At 42.2% G+C, this 15115-nt stretch overlaps 1 protein-coding gene across 3 annotated transcripts in view; it reads right to left on the bottom strand.

Moving 5' to 3' along the window:
- flrt1a (fibronectin leucine rich transmembrane protein 1a) overlaps positions 1 to 14419 on the bottom strand; it is a 41150-nt gene extending 26731 nt beyond the window's left edge. The window contains exons 1-2 of one of the 3 annotated variants that reach the window (XM_047608004.1): positions 13893 to 14419; positions 13248 to 13359 (exon numbers count right to left, since the gene is read on the bottom strand). The gene's annotated coding sequence lies outside the window, so the exon portion shown is untranslated. Of the gene's footprint in view, positions 1 to 13247; positions 13360 to 13888 lie in introns of all 3 variants that reach the window. The other 2 variants (XM_047608003.1, XM_047608005.1) reach the window with 2 other exon arrangements.
- Positions 14420 to 15115: the final 696 nt, after the last annotated feature.

Raw genomic sequence — 15115 nt, forward strand, 5'->3', positions numbered from 1 at the left:
GTCACTTCTAGGTCACTTTTGGGGGTAAACACAAGTTGTTACTGTATCTACGGCTTTACTTTGATATAGGATATCTGCAGGACTAGTGTTTCTGGATCTGGATCTTTTTCTAGGTCTGTTTCCATTTCCAACTCTGGCTAATACAATGTTCACTGCTCCATCCAATTTACCTACTAAAACTGGTTACTAGCTTTGTCTTTTCCCGTTGCATTGACTTTAGTGGCTTTCTCACAGCACTCAAGGTGGAAACAACTTTGTGTTGGGAGCAGCGAACATAAAGTCATTTGCACTCTGAAGTAAAACTCAAAGTTTGTATTCATTACATGTACATTGTTTTATTCAGTCATCTGATAAAATCAGTTATGCACACTGGGCAAGGCATCTTTTTCTATTTCCAAGACAAAATTCACTTCTTGGAAGTAGAAAACTAAATTATTGAGGTCAACAATTCTGTCTGGGCAAGGAGAGCTTCACCTGTTAATAAAGGAGCTGCAGAACAATTTCAGCTATTTCCTGGTGTATTTCAGATTGTTCGATAGTAAACTTAACTTCCTGTAACAAAACAGTCACAGTGCAATTCAGTCCATCCTGGACAACGGCTAACAGTATGTAAACAGTTTATTATCAGGAGTTAATTTGAATGTTGATGTTTGCATGTACAAGGAAAAGTGACAAAAGGCTCAATGGAGGTATGGTTATGGTTAGTGCACAGAATGTGTGCAGTGATGTTAACAAAACGCTAATAAAATGTGGACAAATGAGGAAAAATGACACCAAGAAATGTGGCCAGAGATCGGACCAATCAAACGCGATCTCACTGCGTCCTGAGGGTGTTCACACCTGTAGTTTTAGTTGGTCGCTTGCACTCAGATTCCCCAGGGATGGCCTATGATAATCTAAAACAACGCGATGGAGATCCTTCACAGACAGATGAACTAATGTTTAAATGAAATGTCTGATCACAATGAGGCAATATATTCCAGATTCATTTTAAACCATTTTTAAATAGCACTTAAATTGTGTTGCCACCAATAATATGGGGACTCATTGGGGACTTGATGTTTATTGTTTAGTACTCTGTTACAGGCACTCATGATCTCCGGCAGATAGATTTTAATAACATTAGCGGACCCTCATCCTTTTCCCTGTGCCGGGTCAAAATGTCAATTTGTTCTGGCCTTCACATTAGCTTGTGTTTAACATCAAACATTAGTATGGTGAAACAAGAAAAAATATGTAGCAATGGAGAATATTATACTTGCTAAACACAGCAGGTTAGAGTTGCCATTGTCAGCATATTAGCACAGTACCATTTAGCTTGTGCTGCCATGCCTAAATATAACCTCCCAGAGCTGCTACTGTGCAGAAAGCAATAGAAACTAGAGTAACACCTGAGGTAGGGGGGAAACAGCCCATTGCTCTACAAGATATTCGGTAGATTAGGTATTTAAATGCAATAACATCAATATGATGCTCACGGTGTATTAGAAACCTGTGTATGTAGCTTTGTAAAGCGCGTTCACTACCCGTCCATGTCTTCATTCGGTTTCTAAATGTATGATCCACATCTCTCCCCCTCACTTCCTGACGCTGCTCATTCTCACTTGAAAGACTTCACTTCTTGGTGGCGGCATCATCGCCGCATCCTCCTGACAAACAAACCCCCACTCATACCACCAAGCACACTGACACATACCGTACGCACACACACACACACACACACGCATGCACACGTGACATATACGGACACTGCGTAAGCTCTCTGCAGTGCCTTTACCTCATTGACCACGGTATAATACTTCATTAGCTATATGGCAGATTTTACCGTTCTAAGTGAGATTAGCTTCCTTTGTCTCCCTTTAGCCCCTGAAAAGCTCTCTGCCATAAACCTTCTCTCTAGTCACAAAGCCAATAACCTCAATGTCAAGAAATTTTATGTTTTCCTGGCATTTTTTTTTATTTGCAATTCATTCCGTTATTCTCAGAAAGCGTGTGTGTGCTGGAAGAGATCCACGGCCATATGACTGATGACTGTGACACTGGAATAATACGCGCAAACTCCCACATGGTTCAAGCTCCTCTTTTATTAGCTAGAAATATATGGAAACCTTACACTTGCACAAAAAAAAGGCATGGAGCAATTTTTTAGAAAGCTCATAAATTATAAATTGTACTGGAATGCTTTTGTATATTTAACAACTCTCCTCTGTAACACTAAACACCTACAGTATTAGCAATCAAACCGCTTAAGGCGGTTCCATAAAAGGCGGTCATTTGTCTTCCTGCACAGTGGAAAGTTAAAAAATTCAGGAGGCAGGCCGCAGCCACAGAACCCCATTTTAAACCTTCTGAGAAATTTTCACAGCAATTGATCATAGTACGTCATCTCACAAAGCACAGAGCCTGAAGCTGTTCAGAGGAGGGAAGGAAATCAGAAACAGTAAACCTGTCCATCTGGACCCCGTCTGTGTGGGCTGGTGGTCATCGCGCTCTGACAGGGCGTCCACACCGAGAGCGGCTGATGTGTCGCTGTAATCTGACCTAACGTGGGCGGTGCAACAGGCCCTGATTGCTTCTATTTTCTGGTCTCATGCAGATGCAAAGTTTAGAAAGGGCAAATTTGTTTTTGCTGCTTTATCGCGGCAATTACCACAGCTGGCTGCATGCAGACGCCGATCTGAAACAGCAAACTGACAAGATGAAACAAAGCCGGGAGAATAAGGTTTTACTTGGAAATGTAAAAGTGGTTTCTCATCCCGTAGCAAAGTATATAATACATCATAGTTATATGTTATACAACCTGTTAATTGGTCAAGCACCACAGCTATTTTGACAGCTCGTCTCACTAAAGCAATCTCTATTACCTACAATGTTTAACTCATGCAAATGTACAGTACTAGATCATGCCACAGTTACGGGACATATTTTGCACAATGGCAGATTTACGGATCCTCATTAGACGGTGTTATAATTATATTACAATCTATGTAATTTTGCCTCCATCTTTTAACCACCTTCCTGTTCTAAATTAGTTTACTAGAATTAAAACTCTCTGAAAACTCATCTGAAGTATTTCCCCTGACTGTAACTTTAAAACAGGCAAAATCAGCAAATACAAAACATTAGGAATTCAAGGGGCTTTCCAACTATTTTTTATTTTTAATATATGCGAGTTTAACACTTAAAAGGAGTGTTGGTGTGATTATGTGCGTCAGACTTAACTGGCAGGAATGTTTCCCAGTGCTGACTGGTGCATGGAGTTATGTAACATCGCACTTCAAACCAGTTAGGAGGCTGGAAACGAAGGCTGCACATAATTGGCAAAGATTCCTTAAATGGCCACCAGAGACTCCAAAAGTGTCGATACGCAAAAGGTTCAGTTTTCAATTTTACAGCACAAACTACAAAAACGGTTTTGGCATCCATTTCTAATTGCTCCATTCACATATTAGGTTGACTTAAAGACAAACAAATAAACACTGTTGGAGTGTGTTGCAGTTGATCGACCTTTAATATTTCTGTTTTACGGATGGCAATCGACACTATGACACTCTGACTCACTGATGCTCTTTTTTTCCTTCCACATCCAGATCAAAGCTTGAAATTACATTGAAACCACCCATGCCGGCCAGTCGAACAGATGCTGATCCTGTTGTCCTCTGAGTGTCTGAACAGGGCACGGCAATGCACAGGTGTTCGCATTAATTTTGATGCATTTTCAGCTTTTCTTCGAGTCCGATTCCAGTTTAAGGGTGGCGCCTCGCCCGTGAGCCAATTTGCAGAGCTTTCTGTGATGGTTTGTGAATTATTCATCTAAACATGATTGACTGGGGGATTGAATTGCAGGACTGATTGATTAGCGGGCTCGTAAAAAGGAATCCCAATGACCACTGAAACCCTAGTGTGACTTAAATGACTTGAGGGCGGAGCAGCATCTGCAGGCCGCCGTGTTCCACCACTGTAGGCTTCTCACTGTCCCAATTATCTGCACCATCCGTACATTGTGAACGATTACAATATAATTCCAGCGGAAGTTTTGAGCTAGAATGTTTATCATTCTTTTCATCTCAGAAGTAATTCAGATAAGGAGTAGTTTAGCTTCTGCTGAGAAAGAGTTAGAGTTATCGGTGATTTTACTAAATAAGATATAAATTGGGGCTTAACTAGACAACACTTTTATTACCAGTAAATGCATCTTTTATTCGGAATGTACCTACTTTGCTCAATTAGATGAGATTATTGGTTTGGCCTTTAAAATGTTTACTTTCTCCGACCGTTGCCTCTTTCCATATTGTAATGCAATATTCCATATTGTATTGTGCATATTAATTTTTCTTTACAAATGACTTCTAAATGAACTGATGCTTCGCTGCAGCTTTAATGAAGACGCGACCACTGAACGAGTCCTCTCTTCCTGGTCAGTGCCACTGGCCGCCACCAGTCTCCCTTTATGTGTCATAAAGCGTCTTTTTTTCATCGGTGCGATGCAAAAGCACATGATGTTTTTTTTAGTTTAACGGCTTCCTGATGGCTACCCTGTTTGTTATGGTGATTACACAAATGCCCGAACTACTATTGTGGTAATCAGTGTCAGGATGCAGGATATTGGGCTGCTGCTAATAGCAAGAGCAAATTCACCCAGATATCAGATTTATGTAGAAATGTCTGTGAACTGTCTCTTTCTTCCAGCCGATTACTGTTGCTATTGTTTCTGTCTCGGAGTCTAATTCTCCCCCTCTCTCTCTGTCTGCCTCACGAACGAAAGCAAAACAACAAATCTCTCTATCCCAGATTTTTCATTACTGCCTGTCTTGCTTTATCCCTCAGGTTCAGGCCTTAGCTCGGTGCTTTGTCTGTCTTTTTTCTTTTTGTGCATTTCGCGCATTCCTACATCTCATGAAGTGCTGGACACGACCTCCTCCTGCACCACAATAATCCCAGATTACACAGAGATATTGACTGTGTGTGAGTCTTTTTGTGTGTATGAAATCTCTCGCATGGCCTTATTTCCTTACACTCTGCATGTATGTTTCGAGTAATCTCGTGCCCTGTAATTTCCTGTTTGCAATCACTGACCTTGGCGCCTCCATAAACTGCCGTAAAATTCCGCAATCAGCCCGCCGCAAAATACCAATCAGATCGTGGATTTTCAGAACTGCTGTTCTCCCTGCATGATCCAGAGCAACTGACCCAAATGTCAATTCCCATTTGGGGTGAAGAAATGAAAAGAAAGCTGTCTGCCACTGGGAAATACTTGAAAAATTACTAAAGAATAATCCTCCTTTTTTTGTGGCTCCTGCTCCTTTTTTCAGCACCACTTATCACCCAGCACGTCACGCATGCCACGCTGAGTGATAAGTGGTGTTCAGCAACAGCTGTGCTGTACATGAAACTGAACGTTCGTATGTGCGCGTGGGTTTACTATGTGCTGTAAAGCCATGTATAGAACTTAATTATTGTTCTAGTTAAAACAAACGAAACTCGTAGAATTTCGTGAATTTTACGGCGAGGAGTCGATTATAGGAAGTCAATCTGTCTTCATGGTAATTTATTTATTTTTTTAACTCTTCAGATTCAAAACCCGTTTGCACTTAAGTGTTTTTCCCTAATAAATGATTCTCCACATGCTGCAGCTTTCGATGGTTGTTTTTTATGGCAGCTGCCTGTGTGGCCTCTGCCTCGAGACCGTCCCACAGGATTCATTTACAGGCCTTCTGTGAAATTACCGTTCGCATGTTTTAATGACCACAAAGCTCTGTGGGCAGTGGGGAGTGTAATGTGCGCCGCATGTGTTTGAGATATCTAAAAAAAAAAAGTGATAGGAGACACAGAGCTACAGCACGCATGAGTCAGTCACGTTCAAATGTGTATTTTCTCAAGTCACTTGGCAAATATCTGCACTTGGGTTGGCATGCCCACTGTACCCTACTGGCTGCCAGCTGTCACTCAGGAAGACAGAAAGATGGAGGATAGAGAATGAGAGCGAGGCAGAGCTCGGGGAGATAAAGGGAGTGGTGATGATATGAGGACACGAGCCCCGAGGCTTTCATCCCTCTCTTGTTTCTCATTTGTCTCTCTGATGATAACAAAAAAACATGGCAGCTCGAAAGAAGAGGGGTCGGCATCACGGGGAAACGAGGAAAACAATGCTGAAGGAAAAGAAAGGGAAGAGCTGGCTTGGTACGGAGGGGGGGGAAATGACAAACCATTTTTCATGTTGATGGGAAAGTTGCTAAATACGCAGGCCACAACATGATGATTCCTAATGCATTAGCCTAAGTGAGTGCACCCCAGGGTTTCCCATGACATTACCCACATACAGCAACGAGCCATTTTATGCATACTTTGAATTGTTTTATTTGCAGAAGACCACGCGTTTACACACACAGCCTGTTGCAGTATTCATTACAGTACCCCTCCAACTAATTAGGACAGACTGGGGAAAAAATAAAACTCCGAGGCAGAAAGAGAAGCTCCTCGTGAGGCACATTTGAGCCAGAACAAAAACAGCCATCCTTTTGGGTTCAGATTCATTATTTCTCCCTCTAATTAAGCAGGCAAAGGCCCTGGTTTATTATGCCACCAGTGACTAACAGGTTCCACAATGTGATGTGAAAATACAAATTCATCGAGACGAGTGAAAAATGTGATGTGAAAGGGCTCTTCTTGCCCAAGCACAGCGGCTGCATGTAGGGTCCAGAGCATTAAGAGTAAATTAATTACGCTGCCACCCCTTCCCCCACCACCATCCAACCACAAGCAAACAATTACTAGCAAACAGCAGAAAAATGAACTGTCTATTTTTTTTTTTTTTAAGGAAAGCTCGTTTTCTTGTATGATGAATGAAGACTGTTGCGGCCCTCTAATGGAGGCTGCTGCACTAACAACACACTGTACAAAATCTCATGTTATGACTTCTCTCCGTGACTTTGAAGCCATCAATCAGCCTATGGTAAAATCCCCGCAGAGGGAGAATTTCAGCTTAGTTACTCTAAAAAACGCGTCAGCAGGATGTGCGAGGACCTTTTTCCAAAATGCTTTAAATCAGCACATGCAGTACTGTACATTGGATTTGACATGAAGTTACTTGATATTCTTTGCTGTGCTGCAGCAGATTTATAGATTAATAGAATCCTGGAAGCCCTTCATGTTACACAACATGACACATGCAGATGCAACTTGCTCATATTACGTCTCATGGGAAGCATTAATATTTAATCCTTTGGCCCACAGTATAGTTTACACTTGAGCAGCACTCCAAAGCTTGGGTGGTTTTGACATTTTTTGTAATTTGTATGCGTATTTTCTCTGCAAATATTAGATACAGCTCAATTACTAACAAATAAAGCTAAGCATGCATGCTAAGCCTTTTCGTACCACACTAATTTATTTGATCTACAGCGTACAAGACGGTTAACAGTAAAAACAGTAGGAGATACATTCAGTGGCTTCTGGAGGAAGCTTTCTCCATGCCTCATTCATAGCATCGGTGTATATAAACACCACTAACTGGTGTTGTTTTGCATTTTAGATTCAAAAGGTCTCAGCTTTTCAAAACGTCTGTTTTAAATAAACAGCGGTCTTGCAAAATTATTCATTCAAATAATAATTATCAGCGTGCGAGCTCCACCTTAGGCCTCAAACTGCGGCGGTCGTTCCTGTGCACAACGAGATTTATAAGAGTGACACGAACATGAAAAATGCTTCGCAAATCCACACAGCGTGTACATGTACTGGTTAATTTCTCCAAGGCCACCTGAGAATACATCGCCAAAGAGGTGCCGTTACCCAGACATAAAGAGAATTTTCATGCACAGCGGTTGTGTATGAGCAGTTATGAGCTACATATTGATTAAAAGACGCCAGTGCTTCTTCATTCAATCTTAGTTGTGTTGTTTACCAGGCAGAAGTTTTGAGTTTTTCATTACTGTGTTCAGTGTTATGTACATTATATCTTCTTCATCCGTGTACCCTGAGCCGGTAACTCAAATGAAGAATAAATGAAAATTGAAAGAGTTTACTCTTTCAGTCTCAACATAGGAATGTAATGTCTGTGGGAGGAACTGTTATTGCCTGTGGTAGAGGAGCACAAGCTCTTCTGAGACAAACAAATTGTGATTTTATTCCAACTCGAGATGCTTCAAGCTATCGATGTCTGTTCCCGCAACCAGTGTTATGCGACTTTCGATTCGGGCGGTCTAGGATATCACTTATGGCAAAAAAGTATACCCGGATACTGGACAGTGTCAGCGCAGCGTTGACCCCCCCAGCCTTGCACAGCTGTCATCTGCACAGAGCCTTCATATGTGGATGAACCAGTCGCCTTGTATGCAAAGCCAGAGTAACGATCCAAAGGGCGTCAAAAAAAAAAAGGTGTTCCCCTCAACACCTTCTGGATTACCATAGCAGCAACAGCATCATGAAACTTGTAGCATTAAACCAGCTATCTGTCATACGAAATTCTCAAATAGACAAAATGAATGCAGGAAGGTACTTTCCTTAACCTCAGACCACAGTAAATGGTTATATCAGCATCACAGCTGATGTAATCAGGAAAAGATATGCACTGCACACACAGCAAGACTAGACCGAAGCATTGCAGGGTAGTGAGAGCAGATCCTGTTTGGTCTTTTTAGTGGTGCCATTAAATTGTCAGTTCTTCATTTCTGCACCTGCACAGGCTAAGACGGATTTTTAGGGCGAGAGCTTAAACCTCGACTTCTTTTACATATTTGCCAAACCCTATTGGATGACAGATCTAATGTCTATATGCTGTAGGACACCTTTTGCAGATCAGCGGATCCACTCTTTTTTTTTTTTGGCAGCCCTCTGAACCACCCATCACATACCAGCAAAATACGTTCAACTATTTGTTTAAGTAAATGTTCAAATGCATAATCTCATGAATCCAGCTGTTATCTGTTAGAATGTATCCATTATTTTACACAACATTTCATCAGCTTTTTTCATCCTCATGTTTGCTAAAATGGTAAGAACGAAGCAGATTCTAACATTTTCAAACAACCACTACTTTTCTCTAACGTGTCTCGTGTAATTACCTTTCAAAGGTAACCACGTTGCATCTTTATGCATTTCCTTGCTCACAGTTTCCACCCTTCATCCAGAACATAATGTCCAGTGTCGTCGCATTTCATGTTATCTTAAGGGGAATCGTTTAACTATCTACCTCCACCATCATCCATTACTTTTACGGATCTTGTTTGTTTGTGTTTGTTTTTATGTTCAAATAGCCTCTATTTAGCCATGACCTATGTCCTTCATTTGTTCAGCTCAGCATCTATTTCAACCATTTAGCCAAATGTTCCAAGATATTGTGTTTGACAAAATGGCAGCAGTGAGTGAAATTCATTCTTTATTCATCCCTTAGCCAACAATCAACCTGTAGTCAATGACACCATGGACGATAATAATGTCAGTCAAAGTCAAGAGGCTATTTATTTCAGCTATTACAACTTTCAAATATTTCAACTCCATTTTGTTTAGCCAATAACTCTCACCAGCTATGACTTGTTCACCTTCTCTTTTACTAGAGCACTCTCAGTCATAGCACATCTAACGTCAGATGTTAACAAACACACGGCCCCTTCAGTCAAATCATAATATCTTCATATAGTTCTACAACAGTATAGTCTGTAAAACCTTGATGAGCCTCACTCAAACATCATCTTCAAGCCAAACTGACCTTCTGTTGACAGCTGAGACGGAAATAAATCCCGCTACCACAAAGGGTCTTGCAGTGAGACACCAGGCACTTGTTAACAAAGGTTGATTTTTTTTCAACTTTCTGCTGGTTACTGTTGCGTCATTGTTATATCATATTTCCTGCTCATTTGCAATCAACATTACAACAATCAGCAGCAATTAAGGAACAATCAGAGATGTTTTTTCTTGCCCTTTTATATTTTATTTGCCTTGGAAGGATTTCGGTTTGGAATGCATGTGCTGATATCGCCATTCCCACTGCCAAATAAATAGCGCTCATAAAACTCAGGCGTCTGCTGCACAGGATGGCAGGAAGTTTACAATAAATGTCTGGATAAATCCACAGAAGACAGTGTTGCCAACTCCTCTCCAATGAAATACACTAATGGCTGCTCAAAAAGTCACACAAAGAAGATGAGGCAATGCCTTGATTTACATGTAAATTGGTATTTATCATCAAGATAAAAGAATTTACAACACGAATATAAGAAAAGATGAATGCCGTGAGCTGAGACTGGGCTAAGACTGGAATATAAAGATGCGGTAGCTCAGTTATCTGGAGGTAGAGAGACACATCCTGTCACAAGCTGTCCTTCTCTTGTCTCCCGGCCAGCTGACTAGCACCGATCCAATGAACCTCCGTTTTGTCAACAGCAGTCCAACGGGCTGTTTACCCTGCAAATGTACAAGTAATTAATTTGTGGCCACGGCCAAAGCTAGGGGTTGTCCAGCTCAGTGCAGGCCTGTGGCAAGGGTACTGACACTGAAGGCCACACCGGTTCCAGAAAGCCCTTCCTTCATCTCGTTTCCTTCACTCCCTCCCCTCTAAATGCTTTCACTGGAGAAGAGAGGGACTGTGTGTGTCTGTTCCTGCTACTGCAAATGGCACATGACTCAGAAAAGCATCCATTAAAACTGCAAAAACGATGCATGCAAAATGCTTTTTGACTACGTGTATGCACACAGACAGTGGATCCCTGAAAGAGGCTGACAGATTGCATCATGATTATTGATGTAGAAGATATGAGAACGCAAAGCTACATTTTGGTCGTAAAAGATCACAAACTCTTATGGATTTGTCACATTTTTCCTACCGCACAATTTTAGGACTTAAAGCATTCTGCCAGATAAATGTACATGTGCTCTGTTTCACGAAAATAGTCCCTTTTACGCCTCTCATTTGCATATACTGTATACTAGGTCCTTTGTTGTTTTGTTACACAGTGCTACCAATTAGCACTCATGCATCTCCTTAATCAGTGTTGTTTAACCACTATGGCATTGAAAATAACACTGTTGGATCTCTGGAATGACTTACCTTGCAATTAACATTAACATAATATGAGTCAATAGTGAGTATAGGTACTTTCCGTCAAAAATCGGCCTGAACTTATTTTTATGAGCTGTTTTAATCCTGGTTCTCAGTCCACCTCCAGTCTGTTCTGACAGGTTTCCACCTACTGCCCACCACAGACACTGCAAACCATCAATTTTTCAGCAGTAATGGCAACAATGGGTAGCGGGAAGGCTGTCATTCCTGTAATGACTGTGCTGTCATGAATATAATGGCTGTGCTGTTATGTTTTATAGACAGGAAGTTCACAATTTTCCCAGTGTGAGCAGAAAGCGCTGTAGGTGAGGGCAACTAGCTTGGCTGGGCTGAAACTGCATCACGTCCATCCAGTTTTGTATAAGGTTGCTCTGCAGCAACGCCGAGCTGTCCGCGTAGGTACAAAGAAATCTCACGAAGGGAAGGTCTCATAGCTGATTTCAAGCTGTCGTGTTGCAGGTATGTTTCCAGCTGATCTTTCGGTTTTTGCATCCGCCTTCTTAAAAACTGGCAGTGCACCATTTTATCACCTGTTTGGATTGACTTCCAACGTGAATGTTATGTCTCGTGTTGAGACTAATCTGTCAGAGATCAGGACAAAACGATCTGGCAATCAGTCAAACATCAATAGCATCAATGAGTCAAATGTCAGTGAGCAATGCTACCTTGCATTCAAAGACAGTTTAAAGGGGCACTAACAATTTGGAACCGACTGCAACAACAGGAGCCTCAAATCTGCCTCAGGATGCCAAGTGAGGCGCACTTACAGGGAGCTGGTCATTATTGAAAGTAAGCCCCGAGGCTAAATGCAATAATGAATGGCTCCCTGTACATTATTCTGCTTATTACATAGCTCCTTACCGAAACATATTAATCATCCAACAGTATATGCCGTTATACATGTTTTTCTCTAAGTAATTAACAACACAGCAATATTCAGAAATAGAAACATTTGTCGCCAACATCCATGGCTGTACTCGACAGCGGTCTAGTCTCCGACAGGCAACAAATTGCATTATGCTCTCCAAATAAATCAGTGTCATCCCGTCTTCTAATCTGTTCTTATTCCAGTAACTAAGTAGAAATTCAAATCAACAAGTATAAAAAAAAAATAACATACATGAAATGTCACACAAAGACTGAAATACTACTAATAGAAAGACCTTGTACTTCAAAATAATGTGCTCCCCGAATCTACAAACGAAAGTCACGTTATTCAATAACCATGCTAATGACCGGGCTTCTAATATTACTGGAAGAGGCTGCATTGTGCCCAAGCTGGTCATGCAATTGCAAATCTCAATAGCCTCTCTTGATGTATGATGAAGCCTTGCAAATCAATTCAGCCACACTCTGCGGCATCAGCGTCGCCGCCACAGCAACAGAAAGCAGGATTTTGAGGGATTTTTTTTAAGAAGGTGTGGGTAAGATGTAATCAGCAAGGCCATTCAACACATGACTGCCATCATTACTGCCAGACGCGGGCCTCGGTGCCAGCGAGTCACAGGGTAGCCCATCCAAGAATACCTCTTCCAACTTTCACAAGATGAATTCCTTGGGAGATGCCATCTGTTTGTCTATCGCCCGGGTGCCATGCGCACAGGTTAGATCAAGTTACTGCGGTGGCCATGTCTCAAGCCTCTGCTGTTGCTTATTTAAGTGAGTCTTCCTCACCTAGCAAACCCCTGTGAAGTGTCCCAGTGTGGGTTTTTTTGCGAAAGGTCTCTCGCGCCAAGTCTTCATTATAAAATGTAGCTTAATTCAGTAAGCCAGAGAGGCTGTTTGGTGAAAATACAATGGGGTTACGTCAACACCATCAAAGTCTCCCATGATGAGTCTAATGATTCAATTCTTGTTGAATGGTGAAAGGGCTAAGTATGCCCTGTGCACATGAGGATATTTATATACTGATGACACATAGCCAGGCCCTGGTGTTCAAATTCATTTATACGATTAAGTGCATGTAAGTAATTGCACGAAGCTATGAATACACGGCCAGTTGTTTACCAGGACTCTGAACATTTCTCCCCTTTTCTATGTTATGATTTGCTGCATGCTGTGTTGATTTTTAGCTGTTTTACCAACTTAATGACAATTTAATGGGCACACATGGCGGAGAGAGGGTGCTGCTGCAGGAGTAATATGTGCAGATAAGTCAATGGGAATTTAGCAGGGTGGGGTTTTGAGAACTCACCTGACCAACTTTACCATGTTGAATCATCCTCAGAGGCGTATGGAATATAGGATTAGGAGCACAGATCGATGGATTGACCAATTCATTGTTTTGCAGCTACACCGAGTTGCAACTAAAAAAAATATAACATTAACACCTTTAAAAAGCCATTACAATAGCAATTGTGCAAATTAAGCCATTTGTGCTGCTTCAGTATCGTGCTTCCCCCCCTCTTGGATATAGATGTGCGCCAATCACTGCCAAATCCCCGCGGCTTTTTTTTTTTTAATGGTGTGTCTTCCCCTTTTGTTTGAATTTATATCCAGACCGGGCCTTCGAACCATGAATCCACTGCTTCTATATGTGACTGCCAGCTATATCACTGAGACCCGCATCCTCAATCAAGTGGCTTGGCATTTGCAAAAGAGTCGACTGTATTGTTTCACAGACGGACCTAATTGTTTCTTGAACCGTGCCACAAACACAGGAGCAAAAAAAAAGATAGAGGAAATAACAATAAATATGTCAAATACTTGTTGGATCCTAACGCGCGCTAAAAGACTAATGAGGAGGGTTTTTTTTTTTTTTTTAATTGATTCTTTTATTTTTGCTCGGATGATGAAAAGCATATTGGCAGCGTGTGCACATCAATCAAGGCTCACCTACCGGATGGTGCCTCGGATGCCACGCTTTCTCTCGGCTGCTTGATGCAAAGTCCCCTCCGATCTGGCCGCCCTTTTTCCCCCGCACGGATCCTCCGCTGTCCTCCAGAACCAGGTGTTGACCACGATCTCGCCGCGTTGTATTCCCATATGTTGTCGCCAGCGCAATTATGAATGCTCCAGTTGATCAGTGACTGGATATCCTGCGTGATCATGTGCCGCCAGCTCCTTCCTCTCCCTCTCTCCCTCTGTCTACTCTTTCTAACTGCTCCCTCCGCCCGATTATCTCCCCGCTGCGGCACTGGCTACATGGTAATACGGAGGAATAAAACGTGCCCGACTCGCTGGCGAACTTGTGCGCCTTATTATGGTAATTAGTCGCCGGACGGGTCCGTGCCTGCTCAGCCGTGCATCTTCGCGAAAAGCGCTGGCTCTCGGCAAAATCTGCTATTTACACTGAATAAATTGGCCCCCGACACGCCGGAACGTGTTTTATGTTGAGACAGAGAGAGAAAAAGAAAAGCTGTCCACTCCGCGCCGTCTGAGGGCTGGAGGAGAGGAGAGAAAGACAGAGGCGTAAAGGATGGAGAGGATTAAAGGAGAAGGAGGAGGAAAGCTGGGACAAACTGATGAGCCTTTCCTCTGTTTGCCCTTTGAATAACAGTGAAAGATAATAACAAAATCTATCTATCTATCGATCTATCTATCTATCTATCTATCTATCTATCTATCTATCTATCCTCACCAGTTACATCACTTTCTTGCACCTTTCACCCTGGCTGGTCTCATTCATTCATCCACTCTTTCTCAAACTGCTGAATGTTTTCCTCTGCTTCTCATGATCAGGTGATCCTGATTAGAGGCTCAGCACCTCTGGCAGACAGTGATTCTATCCAATCACAGCATCACTAGCCTGAGCCTCCACACAGAGTGTGTTTTAAAGTGGTCCTCAATCTGCTCCAGTCCCCAGAGTGATGTGGACCACCGGTCTCTGTGGGAGGAGGCGGCTCCTGTGAGGACTGTGTGTTGTGAATCCCAGTGGCAGTGCTGAGATTACACAAGCTGCTAATACTTTCGGTTACATTTCATTCACCCAAAACACAGATTTGGCATCTTCTGAGCATCACATGGAGTCAGACGGCGCGTTTTGGGTGCGGCAAAGGGTTCAGCCTCTCTTCCTCTAGTGGCTGTGACAGTTTGCAAATTGTGCGGCCCCTACGGTTTTCA

This window comes from Mugil cephalus, chromosome 15, assembly GCF_022458985.1.
Source record: "Mugil cephalus isolate CIBA_MC_2020 chromosome 15, CIBA_Mcephalus_1.1, whole genome shotgun sequence".
Classification (NCBI taxonomy): domain Eukaryota; kingdom Metazoa; phylum Chordata; class Actinopteri; order Mugiliformes; family Mugilidae; genus Mugil; species Mugil cephalus.